General features: G+C 41.4%; 1 protein-coding gene across 1 annotated transcript in view; it reads left to right on the forward strand.

The window, feature by feature from the left end:
* ADARB1 (adenosine deaminase RNA specific B1) overlaps nucleotides 1-12,609 on the forward strand; it is a 259,164-nt gene that overhangs the window by 98,021 nt on the left and 148,534 nt on the right. The window contains exon 2 of the mRNA XM_077830584.1: nucleotides 4,160-4,196. The gene's annotated coding sequence lies outside the window, so the exon portion shown is untranslated. The remainder of the gene's footprint in view (nucleotides 1-4,159; nucleotides 4,197-12,609) is intronic.

Raw genomic sequence — 12,609 nt, forward strand, 5'->3', positions numbered from 1 at the left:
GGTAAATCCATTCAGTTCTAGAGCTCAGTGCATGCACCGTTCCCCAGTACCTCACTGCAGCATTCCACAAGCCCCATATTGACAAGCAAAAAAGACAGCATTTTTCTTTTTTTCAAAATACCCTGCTCAATATACCCTTCCAGCTTGACTGTGAACCACTGATGATTACTCTCTGGGAACAGTTTCCAACCATAGGGGGCAGGGAGGGAGTGGCATGCAGCCCCGCCTCACAGCCATGGCTCCGCCCCCCAGCCTCAATACAGCTCTGCATCCAGCCAGGGGTCTGGCTGCCAGCCCCCACCATGGCCTGATTCCAGTACCACTCCCAGCCTCACCCACTGGCCGCGGCTCCATCCATGCCCCACTCCCAGCCCCCTTATCCCTGTCTCCATTTCCCCCCCTTGCTGTAGCTCACGAAAGCTGATGCTCAAATAAATTTGTTAGTCTCTAAGATGCCACAAGTACTCCTTTTCTTTATGCATAGATGGGCGTCTTCCATGGTCCACTGTGAGTTAAGTGTACCTTGATGAGCCATTTAACTTGACTAGTTCCTTCACAATGTGCTGGCTAAATAGCTTGTTACCACATGAGCAAACATTTGAAATACAGGTACATAGTTAATATTTATAACCTGAGATACAAAAATGATACATTCATACAACTAGCATAATCATATTCAGGAAATCATAACCTTTCCATAGATACCCTACTTGACATACGTTGTACAAGTTTTGTTGCAATTATGTAACAGTGATAGCAATGATGTGTGTGGTCATATTTGAATTAGATAACGTAACGCTGGTCTATAATTTCCTGGGTTCTCTTTGTTCCCCCTTTTTAGAGATAAGTACTCTGTTAGCTCTTCTCCATTGTTCTAGGACCTCCAAGAGTTCTCAAAGATAATTACTAATGGTTCTGAGATTGCTTCAGACTTCAGTACATCTCACGTATCTAATATTCTTTAATCTGTTCTTTCCCTATTTTGGTGTGTGTTCCTTTTTGACATTATTGACATAAACTGTGACCGTATAGATCATTGTTGCAACCAAGGTCCTGTAGTGGCACCAAATATTGTAGAAAGGTTTTCATGTGAGGTGTCTATAAAAAGGTTATGATTTGCTGGTTATTATTATGCTATCTGTATGTGTGTATCATTTTTGTAGTTGAAATTATCAATATGTTAGTTATGTTCTTGTATCTCAATGTGTTTGATTCTAAATAGCCTCATTAAAGCATTTGGATAGTTTCTTGAGAAAGCAATTTGCAGATTAAGTGCCCAATCAAGAAACACTTAACTGACAGTGAATTTTGGGAGATGCCAGTCCACATCTGAGCTTTCCTGGGAACGTTCAAACTAACATGTAAACAAAGGCATAGGTCTGCAAACTGAGTCGTGCATGGACATGTGACTTGCCCATGTGACTCCAGGCTCCATCTTGCTGCTGTGTTTTTCCACAATAAGAACCAAGGGAGAGAATATAAAAGGCACTTGAAAACCCATCCATTTTGTCTTCAGTCCTGCTTCTTACTTCTGGAGGAATGTTGCTTCAAACTGAAGCTCAGAACAAAGGACTGAATGACCCATTCCAGTTGTGGATATACTCCAGAGACTTGATTTGAACCTGCAGTTTATTCCATCACTGCTACAAGACTGAACCAAGAACTTTGCCATTACTGTATGTAATTGATTCCATTTAACCAATTCTAGCTCTCATCTATATCTTTTTCCTTTTATGAATAAACCTTTAGATTTCAGATTCTAAAGGATTGGCAACAGCGTGATTTGTGGGTAAGAACTGACTTGTATATTGACCTGGGTCTGGGGCTTGGTCCTGTGGGATCAGGAGAGCCTTTTTTCTTTTATTAGGGCATTGGTTTTCATAACCATTCGTCCCCGTAACGAGTGGCACTGGTGGTGATACTGGGAAACTGGAGTGTCTAAGGGAATTGCTTGTGTGACTCATGGTTAGCCAGTGGGGTAAAACCGAAGTCTTCTCTGTCTGGCTGGTTTGGTGTGCCTTAGAAGTGAGAAAACCCCAGCCTTGGGCTGTAACTGCCCTGCTCTAAGCAATTTGTCCTGAATTGATACTCTCAGAAGTGTCCCACCAAAGGCAGCATCATTACATCCTTTCCTCTTGTTGTTAATATTAATTGTGTTAAGTATCTGGTCACCATTAACATTTTCAGTGAACACTGAAGCAAAATAGGCATTAAACACTTCAGCTTTCTTAATGTCGTCAGTTGGATGACATTGGAATATTGTTGGAATATGTTTCTAAATAAAAAGCCTCCCATTCTTTGCTACTGTCATTATTAAAAAAAGTAACATTTTCTTAAGAAAGGACACCAGAAATATGGGGCAACCCAGTGCTAGTATAATTTTAGATAACAATCGGAACTGTCCGAGGAAGAAATGTTTGGCTAAAAGCAGGGTTCAATTGAGATGTTTGAATTCAAGATAAAGTATTTTCTGTGAACTAAAGACACAAGAATCAAATGTATGTGTGCAAAAATCAACTGAGCTTCGTGTCTATGGGACTATTTCGGGGTGGGGGGGATTGATGAAGGGGCACGGGATATGGTGCTTATAGCATGCTGATAAATCTAATCCAGGGTCCACTGAAGTAAATGGAAATCTTCTCTCTGACTTCAGTGAACATTAGACTGGGCCTTGTCTCCATGTCACTTCCTTCATTGCATCATCCTCTAGGCAATATCCTTAAGATATTCTGTCACTTCAACTGTGCTTGTGTCTTCCAATGATTCTGAACATCATGAAGTGTTTTAAAAAAAATCTGATGTGAATTAACCAGACTGTGGGTTTGTCTACCTGGGAACACTCAGGAAAATTAACCCAGATTAACTTTTAAAGTGGATTAGTTAAACCACATTAAACCGCAGTGTGGATACTCTTATTTGGAATTAAAATGCCCTTAATTTGGTTTAGTTTAATGGACTGAATTAAAACTAAACCAAATTAAGGCCACTTGAATTCTGAGTAAGAGTATCCACACAGGATTTTTATGTGGTTTAACTAATCCACATCTTTCATTAATTCAGACTAATTTTCCCGAGTGTCCTCATAGAGACAAGCCGTGAGTTAATGCAATATTTTAAAAAATGGCTCTTGACTTTAATTTATTTTAAGTGATCTTATGCAGTGCAGCATCTCCCTCTCATGGAACAAAACTAACATTTGGAATATTCTAGTTTCTGAATGAGAAAAGAAATCAAACTTGCTTAGTAGAAAAACCTTTATCCAAATACTGTAGAGGTGGTGTCTGTTTATGTTCAAATTGTACTTCTGCAGCAATACATCGTTTCTGAATTCTTGATTGCACAGCTGTTTAACTACAAATATTACTGTGGAAATAGTTTCTATGACTTATAGAATTATAGAAGATTAGGGTTGGAAGAGACCTCAGGAGGTAATGTAGTCCAACCCCCTGCTCACAGCAGGACCAACTCCAGCTTGGTGATACCCACAGCCATTTTGGAATTTGTCAATATAAACAGAAAAAATATTTTTAGGCACAGATGCAAGTATTACGATCCAACTAGTTTTTTATTCTGCATAGATGACAGCCCTGCCGGCTTCGTTTCTCAAGGGTATCTTTAGGGTATTTTAAATACAGCTTGCGGTTGTGTGCCGTAGTGGGCGTGATTCTTTTCTGCACCCTTATGTTAGATACAGGAGAGCATGAATGGATCTGTGCTCTGCCCAGCCCTGGCTGGAGGTTACAGCAACCTCAGGGGCTGCTCTAAACTGTGCCAGCTGATAGGAATTCCCAAGAGGTTCTCCACCATCTGGGGATTTCCAGAGCGAATTGTTCCCCTGCTGGTGCTTTCCCGGTCCCCTCCCTGTGCCTGAGGGCTGCGTAGTAGTTGGCTCTGGTAGTTCTGTGTCTGCTGTGCGGACTCCTTAGCTGGCGGCTTGTGGCAGGTATCCACTCCCTTTGTGCAGCCTGAATAGAGCAAACAGGGAAGATAATCTCCTGCTAATAATTGTATGTTTTGCCACATGAACTGTAATCAGTGATTATGGGCCAAATCACCACCAAAGCAGCTTTGTCCCTTTATGGACAAAAAATTGCCACTTACTAAATGGAATGTGTTTTTTCTTGGATGAATCTAAGTGTGGTTGTTTTTTGTTTTGTAGGTTGCAGGACCAGCACGTGCTTCTAAGAGTTGAAGAGGTAAGCAGTAAATGAGCCAATTTAATGGCCTTTAATTAAGAAAAAAATACTTATGTTTACAAAATTATTACTGAGAGATTGTGTGGTTTCTAATTGATATATATTCAAGTTTTTTATGGAAGAAAATGTGTGTACACAATGAATTCTTCTGTTTTAAAAAAAGTGTTAAAAAATCAAACATTTAAAACGCTTGTTTATAAATTCATTCAAGAATTAAAAGGTACAACTTTTAAATTTATAAAACCAAAACCAAATGTTTCAGTACAATAAAATCCTGAATCAGGACTGAAAATAAAAAACATGATATCCTGAAATATCTGATCTCTATCAAGTGAAACTGCATTTTAAAAGTTTACTAGTTCACTTAGTCCTGATTCTGCAAATCAGTATTTATCACATAAATAACTCTTAGTCACACACTGACTATAATGAAATTACTTGTGAGAGCAAGGACTTCTTGTGTAAGTCAGGTTTGAAAGATTTGATACAGTATTTGTATCTAGTTTGGTATATTGTAGCAATTAGCATCAGTATGGTTAGTGTAAATTATTTTGGAAGATTTAGTGGTAAACTTGTGACATAATGAATGGTTTTTGTTTTATTTATGAACTAGAGGTCCCATCCTGCAACCTTTTCCTCATAAAAATAAAACCTGTTAGCGTACTATAGTGGCTGCTAATTGTACTCACTGTAGTAATGTTTTAAGCCAGTTAGCATTCTAGTGACTTGTTTGAATATTTTTTTGTTGTTTAAAAAACATTCACCTTTCAGACTGAAATTTTCTAAGCAAGGTCTGTGGCTGAATGTAGCAGATCAAACACTCATCCGTGCGGTGCCTCCTGCTGGTTGTCCGGGAATTAGCTCTTTGCAGGCTCAGAGCGCCTCCTGTTGGCCAGTGTCTCTCCTGCCTCAGGCCCCCGTGTCCCTCCCGGACCTTAGTGCCCTTTACTTTGGGGTTCTGCCCCCAGCAGTACCCCTACACTCTGGGTCTCCCCTCCCAGAGGCACCCCCCACTGTCTATGCCCACCTTGCCTCAGTGGCTACTGCCAGTCATCATCTAGCCCCCTTTCTCTAGGGCAGACTGCAGTCCTTAATGGCCACTCATCACTAGCAAGGGGGTTGGACCAGCTGCCTCTGCCTATCCCCGGGCTGCTCCTCTGCTGCCCCAGTACCTCCTTAGGCCTTTAACAGGGCCTCAGCCAGGGGAGTTGACAGGCTGGAGCTCCCCAGCTCCTCTTGCCCTTCCCCAGCACTGCTCTGCTTCCGATACCTTGTGCTCCCAGGCAGCCAGGTCCTTCCCACTCCAAGGCTGGAGTGAGACTGACCCAGCTCCTCCCTTAGCCCTTACATCAGGGCCAGCTGTGGCCTGATTGGGTGTGGCCCCAGCTGTGGCCGCTTCCCCAGTCAGCCTCCCTTTCCCCAAGTAGTAACTGCGGTAACTGCCCCACTACACTGAAGGTGAATATTTTCATTAGTGTGTGAGAAAAATCCCTTTAGCAGTTCTTCTGGTATGGAAGAATAGACAAAATACTCTTTCAATTAACCCCCTTCCCTCATTCTGTCCTTTTTGCTGTTCTTTTAATAGCAAGCCTCTAATCTTCAAAACCACTTAAATAGATATTAATAAGGTCCTATTCAATTTGTGATATTGTAGAAATTGTGAATCTCGCAATATTAGGCTTCGATTGCAATTTTGACAGCAGGTGTCCCAGCTATCAGTTCCGGGCGGCCAACAGCGGGAGTCCCCACTGTCAGCTTTTCCAAATTATTGCAAATAATAAGGACCATTATTTTTCTGCAGTTTTCCATGTCTGGCCCACAACTCAGCCGCAATTATTTGACAATTGTCCTGTGATTCAAGTAGGGCCTTAGATATTAATTCAACTCAAATACATAAACTACCCTTCTTTACACAGCAATACTTGGTTGTAGCTAGTTTATATTTTTTCCCAAAGTACAATAAAATGCTAACAGTATTCACCCAAAGATCCAGAATATTCTGGTTTTCTGGCTGAAATGGTATGTCATCCTTTTCACTTTCAAAATGTTGTTTTCTTGGTACCAAGCCCTACATCTCTGTTTTTTTCATCTGGCAGTATATTGGGGATCAAGAATTTGGCAGAAGTCTTTCAGAAATATTAAGTTATTATGTAATTAAAGGCTGTGTTGTAATATGCAAAGATTTGTATGCAACCTTAACTTTAGCATTTCCTGACTTTTGTGTGCTTAATTTTGTAATTTTAATGCTTTAACATAGTTTTTAAAGTGGAATCCTGTCAGTGGTGTTAATTTTATGCAATGTGATTGTGTTAATTGTCTTTTTTAATAATATATATTTTTACCTTCCCTTTAAGACCCAATTTGGCTAGAAGCACTCTTTTCAGATTAAGGTTTTTTTGAACATATTACTGTAGAAATAAGTTTAAGACATTTTTTGGGAAAAAATAAAATTTTAGAGCTTTTTTCACTCACTGGAACATTACAAGTGAAATACAGTTGTGTATGTAGTCTGTAACATTAGAGGGTGCTGTTGGATTGCATTTCTGTATTTCAGGATTTTAACAAAACATGCTCTGTAGTCTATCGTTTACAGTACTAAATCAGTGGTTTTACTGTACAGTTCAGGCATTCTGGGTTAGTGACATGAGAATTTGTTTTACTGTGCAAATCTTATTTGGCCTACTACAATGTTTAGCAATTGTACTAACTTACTGTAGTAAGCCTGCATAGATCTGGAGTTAAGTGAGCTGGCTGACTATTTAGAATAGCAGGAAGGTTGGTGCTGATGTACTGTAATAAAACATATGAAACCATTTTCCTTTATTCTGTTGTGCAAAAGGGGTGGAACACTTGGCTCAATCACTTAGTCTTGGAATAAAATGGTCCTTTTGACGGTGTTACCATTATCATAGTTGATTTAACTTGGGTGGGAATGAGTAAAAGCAAGATAGTAGTGGCTGAACATGCAAGTGAGAGTGAAACTTAGACTATCATTTTTATTGATCTGTGGAGTTATATTACATATGAGCTCAATCAAACGTGAAGTGATATCCTTTTGCTACATAAGTTTCCAATTCTATCTTGACATTGCACCTAATTCTCTTTTTTGATCTAGTGGTTCCGTAGCTTAGTTGAGAAAATAAGTGTTTATCAGTCTAGAGAATTATCAGATATAAAATTTGAACCCAACCTGCCCCAAAATTAAATCATTCCATGTGACTGTAGGAAACATCCAGTAATTTCATACCTCTAATCTTCCCACTGATTTCAATATTTATCTTTCCTTCATTCTCTCTACTCTCACCTTCACTGTGAAAATTGAAGTTACTGAGGATTAGGTTCTATCCAGTGTTCTAGCTCCCTGCATTCATTTTCTTGTTTGATCTTCAGCCCTAGATCTGTTTTCCCACTCAGTGAGCACTGAACCTTCTCTGATCTTTTCATAATCAAATACCCTCTTTATGACCATCCAATCTCTTTTAACGGCCCACTCACCACTGAAGGGGGTCCCTCTCCATCTCATTTGTCTTCAATTCCTTGTCCTCCTCCTCATCTTCTGTTTTGTTACCTAGTGCTTCCACGGCACACTCATCACCATGGAGGACAGAGGTCTAATGGGAAGTTAGAACATCAGAAAGGGGTAACTTTTTAAAATCCGGTTTTCATTTATTTTATTTAAATTTATGTAAAACATAAACAAGTACCTCTTAAGGGCTCTGGCTGCCTTTGCCATATACTCAGATTTAATACAAAAAAGAATCAATTCATCAGCCTGCTCAGAACAAGAAAGAAAAGAGGGACCCCCTCTGTGTACAAATACCAGCCTTCAACACACCCTTCCCTTGCGAGAACACTGAGAAAAGAGATGGGTTTTGCAATGTATCACAGCGATTTTCCTCCCCAGGAACAATCTGTTGTTCCCTACCCATGGGGTTGTTTCCTCTTTCTGTCCCACCTCTGCAAAGGTCGAGAGTCAGGGTCCCCTGGGGCAGTACTCCAGTTTCCACAGTAGGGGGAGGCAGTGGATTTGCCTCCGTAGCCACTGACTCTTGCCTCTGTGTGTTTGCACTTAAGCCAGTTTGGCGCTCTCAACCTGTAGGGGAGTGGGCAGATTTTCTCCCTGCTTCCCCTCCCAATACGGGTCCATTTGTATTCTCACACACACCTGGGCAGTGTCCTAAGGTCACCTCCTTGTCATTGGAAGAGGGAAGGCATCTCCAACCTACTTTTCCCAGCTAATTCATTTGTATTCTTACACTCTTCAGCTGCTGTGCGTGAACAGAATTGCCTGAGCTTGCTCCAGTAGCAGGACTGGACCCTGACTCAGACTTGCAATGTCATTCCCCAATAAAATATTAAATGGAATATCCTTTAATGTTTCCCCAACCATCATTCTCAAGCCTTCCTGGCTCTTGACAGGGATCATGACAAAAGGCAAGGCAAATAACTTTACCCTTGGAACTCTTATCTATATCTGGCTGCCTTCCAGAACCTCATTTGATTTCACCACATGGGGCTTGACTAGGGTATGAGCAGTGCCTGTGTCTCTCCATTCCTAGAATGTCTCCCCATTAACTTTCACATTTTGCCCCCGCTGGGGATCTGGTGTTTGTTCCCATTAGACAGGTTTCAGAGTAACAGCCGTGTTAGTCTGTATTCGCAAAAAGAAAAGGAGTACTTGTGGCACCTTAGAGACTAACCAATTTATTTGAGCATGAGCTTTCGTGAGCTACAGCTCACTTCATCGGATGCATACCGTGGAAACTGCAGCAGACTTTATATATACACAAAGAATATGAAACAATACCTCCTCCCACCCCACTGTCCTGCTGGTAATAGCTTATCTAAAGTGATATCTAATAGCTTATCTAAAGTGATTATCTAATAGCTTATCTAAAGACCTCCAGCTTTCACCCTGACCACACCACACGATCCATCGTCTACAGCCAAGCTCTGCGATACAACCGCATTTGCTCCAACCCCTCAGACAGAGACAAACACCTACAAGATCTCTGTCAAGCTTTCTTACAACTACAATACCCACCTGCAGAAGTAAAGAAACAGAGTGATAGAGCCAGAAGAGTTCCCAGAAGTTACCTACTACAGGACAGGCCTAACAAAGAAAATAACAGAATGCCACTAGCTGTCACCTTCAGCCCCCAACTAAAACCCCTCCAACGCATTATTAAGGATCTACAACCTATCCTAAAGGATGACCCAACACTCTCACAAATCTTGGGAGACAGGCCAGTCCTTGCCTACAGACAGCCCCGCAACCTGAAGCAAATACTCACCAACAACCACATACCACACAACAGAACCACTAACCCAGGAACTTATCCTTGCAACAAAGCCCGTTGCCAATTGTGCCCACATATCTATTCAGGGGACACCATCACAGGGCCTAATAACATCAGCCACACTATCAGAGACTCATTCACCTGCACATCCACCAATGTGATATATGCCATCATGTGCCAGCAATGTCCCTCTGCCATGTACATTGGTCAAACTGGACAGTCTCTACGTAAAAGAATAAATGGACACAAATCAGATGTCAAGAATTATAACATTCATAAACCAGTCGGAGAACACTTCAATCTCTCTGGTCACGCAATCACAGACATGAAGGTCGCTATCTTAAAACAAAAAAACTTCAAATCCAGACTCCAGCGAGAAACTGCTGAATTGGAATTCATTTGCAAATTGGATACTATTAATTTAGGCTTAAATAGAGACTGGGAGTGGCTAAGTCATTATGCAAGGTAGCCTATTTCCTCTTGTTTTTTCCTACCCCCCCCCCCAGATGTTTTGGTTTAACTTGGATTTAAACTTGGAGAGTGGTCAGTTTGGATGAGCTATTACCAGCAGGAGAGTGAGTTTGTGTGTGTATGGGGGTGGGTTTTTGGAGGGGGGTGAGGGAGTGAGAGAACCTGGATTTGTGCAGGAAATGGCCTAACTTGATTATCATGCACATTGTGTAAAGAGTTGTCACTTTGGATGGGCTATCACCAGCAGGAGAGTGAATTTGTGTGGGGGGGTGGAGGGTGAGAAAACCTGGATTTGTGCTGGAAACGGCCTAACCTGATGATCACTTTAGATAAGCTATTACCAGCAGGAGAGTGGGGTGGGAGGAGGTATTGTTTCATATTCTCTGTGTATATATAAAGTCTGCTGCAGTTTCCACGGTATGCATCCGATGAAGTGAGCTGTAGCTCACGAAAGCTTATGCTCAAATAAATTGGTTAGTCTCTAAGGTGCCACAAGTACTCCTTTTCTTTTTGTTCCCATTAGAGTGTCTGAGGTGTGAACTCAGCACCATGTTTGCTGTATGCCCCAGATGAGCTGACTAAGGCACACAGTTAACTCCATAAATTCGAGGTGTAGTCTGGATTGCTAATAGGTTAGTCCGTTGTGGCGCACTGTCAGCGGCCTAATATGTGGTTCCTTAGCAGTTAGCTCACTTGTTCTTTGTTCCTTGATGGTTAAAACACCTCAGATCTCTGGGATTTCTCTGAGGGGGCTAGCTTGGATTAGTAGCTGCTTCCATCTTGGGATTAATCACTTTTCATTGCTGGGATGCATCTGCATGTCCCCCTCCTGGGTCCCATACTTGACCACTTTTCTCTTGGGCTTCCTCCCAGAACCCGACCTACTGTCCCCATACTTGTCTGCCAGGCAGCTTGTGGTCAACTGCCCACATTTTAAAGTCATGGGAACACAGATGATAAAACTCTTACAACACAACCATTTCATACAACCTATCTAAGGTAAAAAGAAAAGGAGTACTTGTGGCACCTTAGAGACTAACCAGTTTATTTGAGCATGAGCTTTCGTGAGCTACAGCTCACTTCATCAGATACATACCGTGGAAACTGCAGCAGACTTTATATATACACAGAGAATATGAAACAATACCTCCTCCCACCCCACTGTCCTGCTGGTATTAGCTATTACCAGCAGGACAGTGGGGTGGGAGGAGGTATTGTTTCATATTCTCTGTGTATATATAAAGTCTGCTGCAGTTTCCACGGTATGTATCTGATGAAGTGAGCTGTAGCTCACGAAAGCTCATGCTCAAATAAACTGGTTAGTCTCTAAGGTGCCACAAGTACTCCTTTTCTTTTTGCGAATACAGACTAACACGGCTGTTACTCTGAAACCTATCTAAGGTAGTGACTTTCTACTTTTGCCCTATTTGTGGCGGTAGTCCACAACTGAGTTTCCATCTCCATATAGAATTGTAGAACTGGAAGGGATCTCAAGAAGTCACTTAGTCCAGTCCCCTGCACTCATGGCAGGACTAAGTATTATCTAGATCATCCCTGACAGATGTTTGTCTAATCTGCTCTTAAAACCACCAGTGATAGAGATTCTACAATCTCCCTGAGCAGTTTATTCCAGGGTTTACGCACCTTTATAGGAAGTGTTTCCTAATGTCCAACCTAAACTGCCCTTGCTGCAATTTAAGCCCATTGCTTCTTGTCCTATCCTCAGAGGTTAATAAGAACAATTTATCTTCATCCTCCTTTTAACAACCTTTTATGTACTTGGAAACTGCTATCATGTCCCCTCTCAGCCTTCTCTTCTCCAGACTAAACAAACCCAGTTTTTTCAATTTTCTCTCATAGGTCATGTTTTCTAGACCTTTCATCATTTTTGTTGCTCTTCTCTGGACTTTCTCCAGTTTGTCCACATCTTTCCTGAAATGTGGTGCCCAGAACTGGACACAATCAGCACGGAGTAGAGTGGAAGAACTACTTCTCGTGTCTTGCTTACAGCACTCCTGCTAATACATCCCAGAATGATGTTCGCTTTTTTTGAAACAATCTTACACTATTGATTCATATTTAGCTTGTGATCCACTATGACCCCCAGGTCCCTTGCTGCAGTACTCCTTCCTAAGCAGTCATTTTCCATTTTGTATGTGTACAACTGATTGTTCCTTCCTAAGTGGAGTACTTTGTATTTGTCCTTACTGAATTTCATTGTATTTATTTCAGACCATTTCTCCAGTTTGTCCGGATCATTTTGAATTTTAATCCTATCCTCCAAAGCACTTGCAACCTCTCCCAGCTTGGTATCATCTGCAAATTTTATATGTATACTGTCTAAGCCATTGTCTCGATCATTGGTGAAGATATTGAACAGAACTGGAACCAGAACTGATCTCTGCAGGACCCCACTCGATATACTCTTCCAGCTTGACTGTGAACTACTGATAACTACTCTTGGGGAACGGTTTTCCAACCAGTTATGCACCCATCCTATAGTAGCACCATCTACGTTGTATTTCCCTAGTTTGTTTATGAGGTCATGCAAGACAGTACCAAAAGCCTTACTAAAGTCAAGATATCTCCCCCCTCTTCCCCTCCCCAAAGCTTGTTAACATGTCAAAGAAAGCTACTAGGTT

The sequence above is a fragment of the Eretmochelys imbricata genome, chromosome 11, assembly GCF_965152235.1.
Source record: "Eretmochelys imbricata isolate rEreImb1 chromosome 11, rEreImb1.hap1, whole genome shotgun sequence".
In the NCBI taxonomy this organism is placed as follows: domain Eukaryota; kingdom Metazoa; phylum Chordata; order Testudines; family Cheloniidae; genus Eretmochelys; species Eretmochelys imbricata.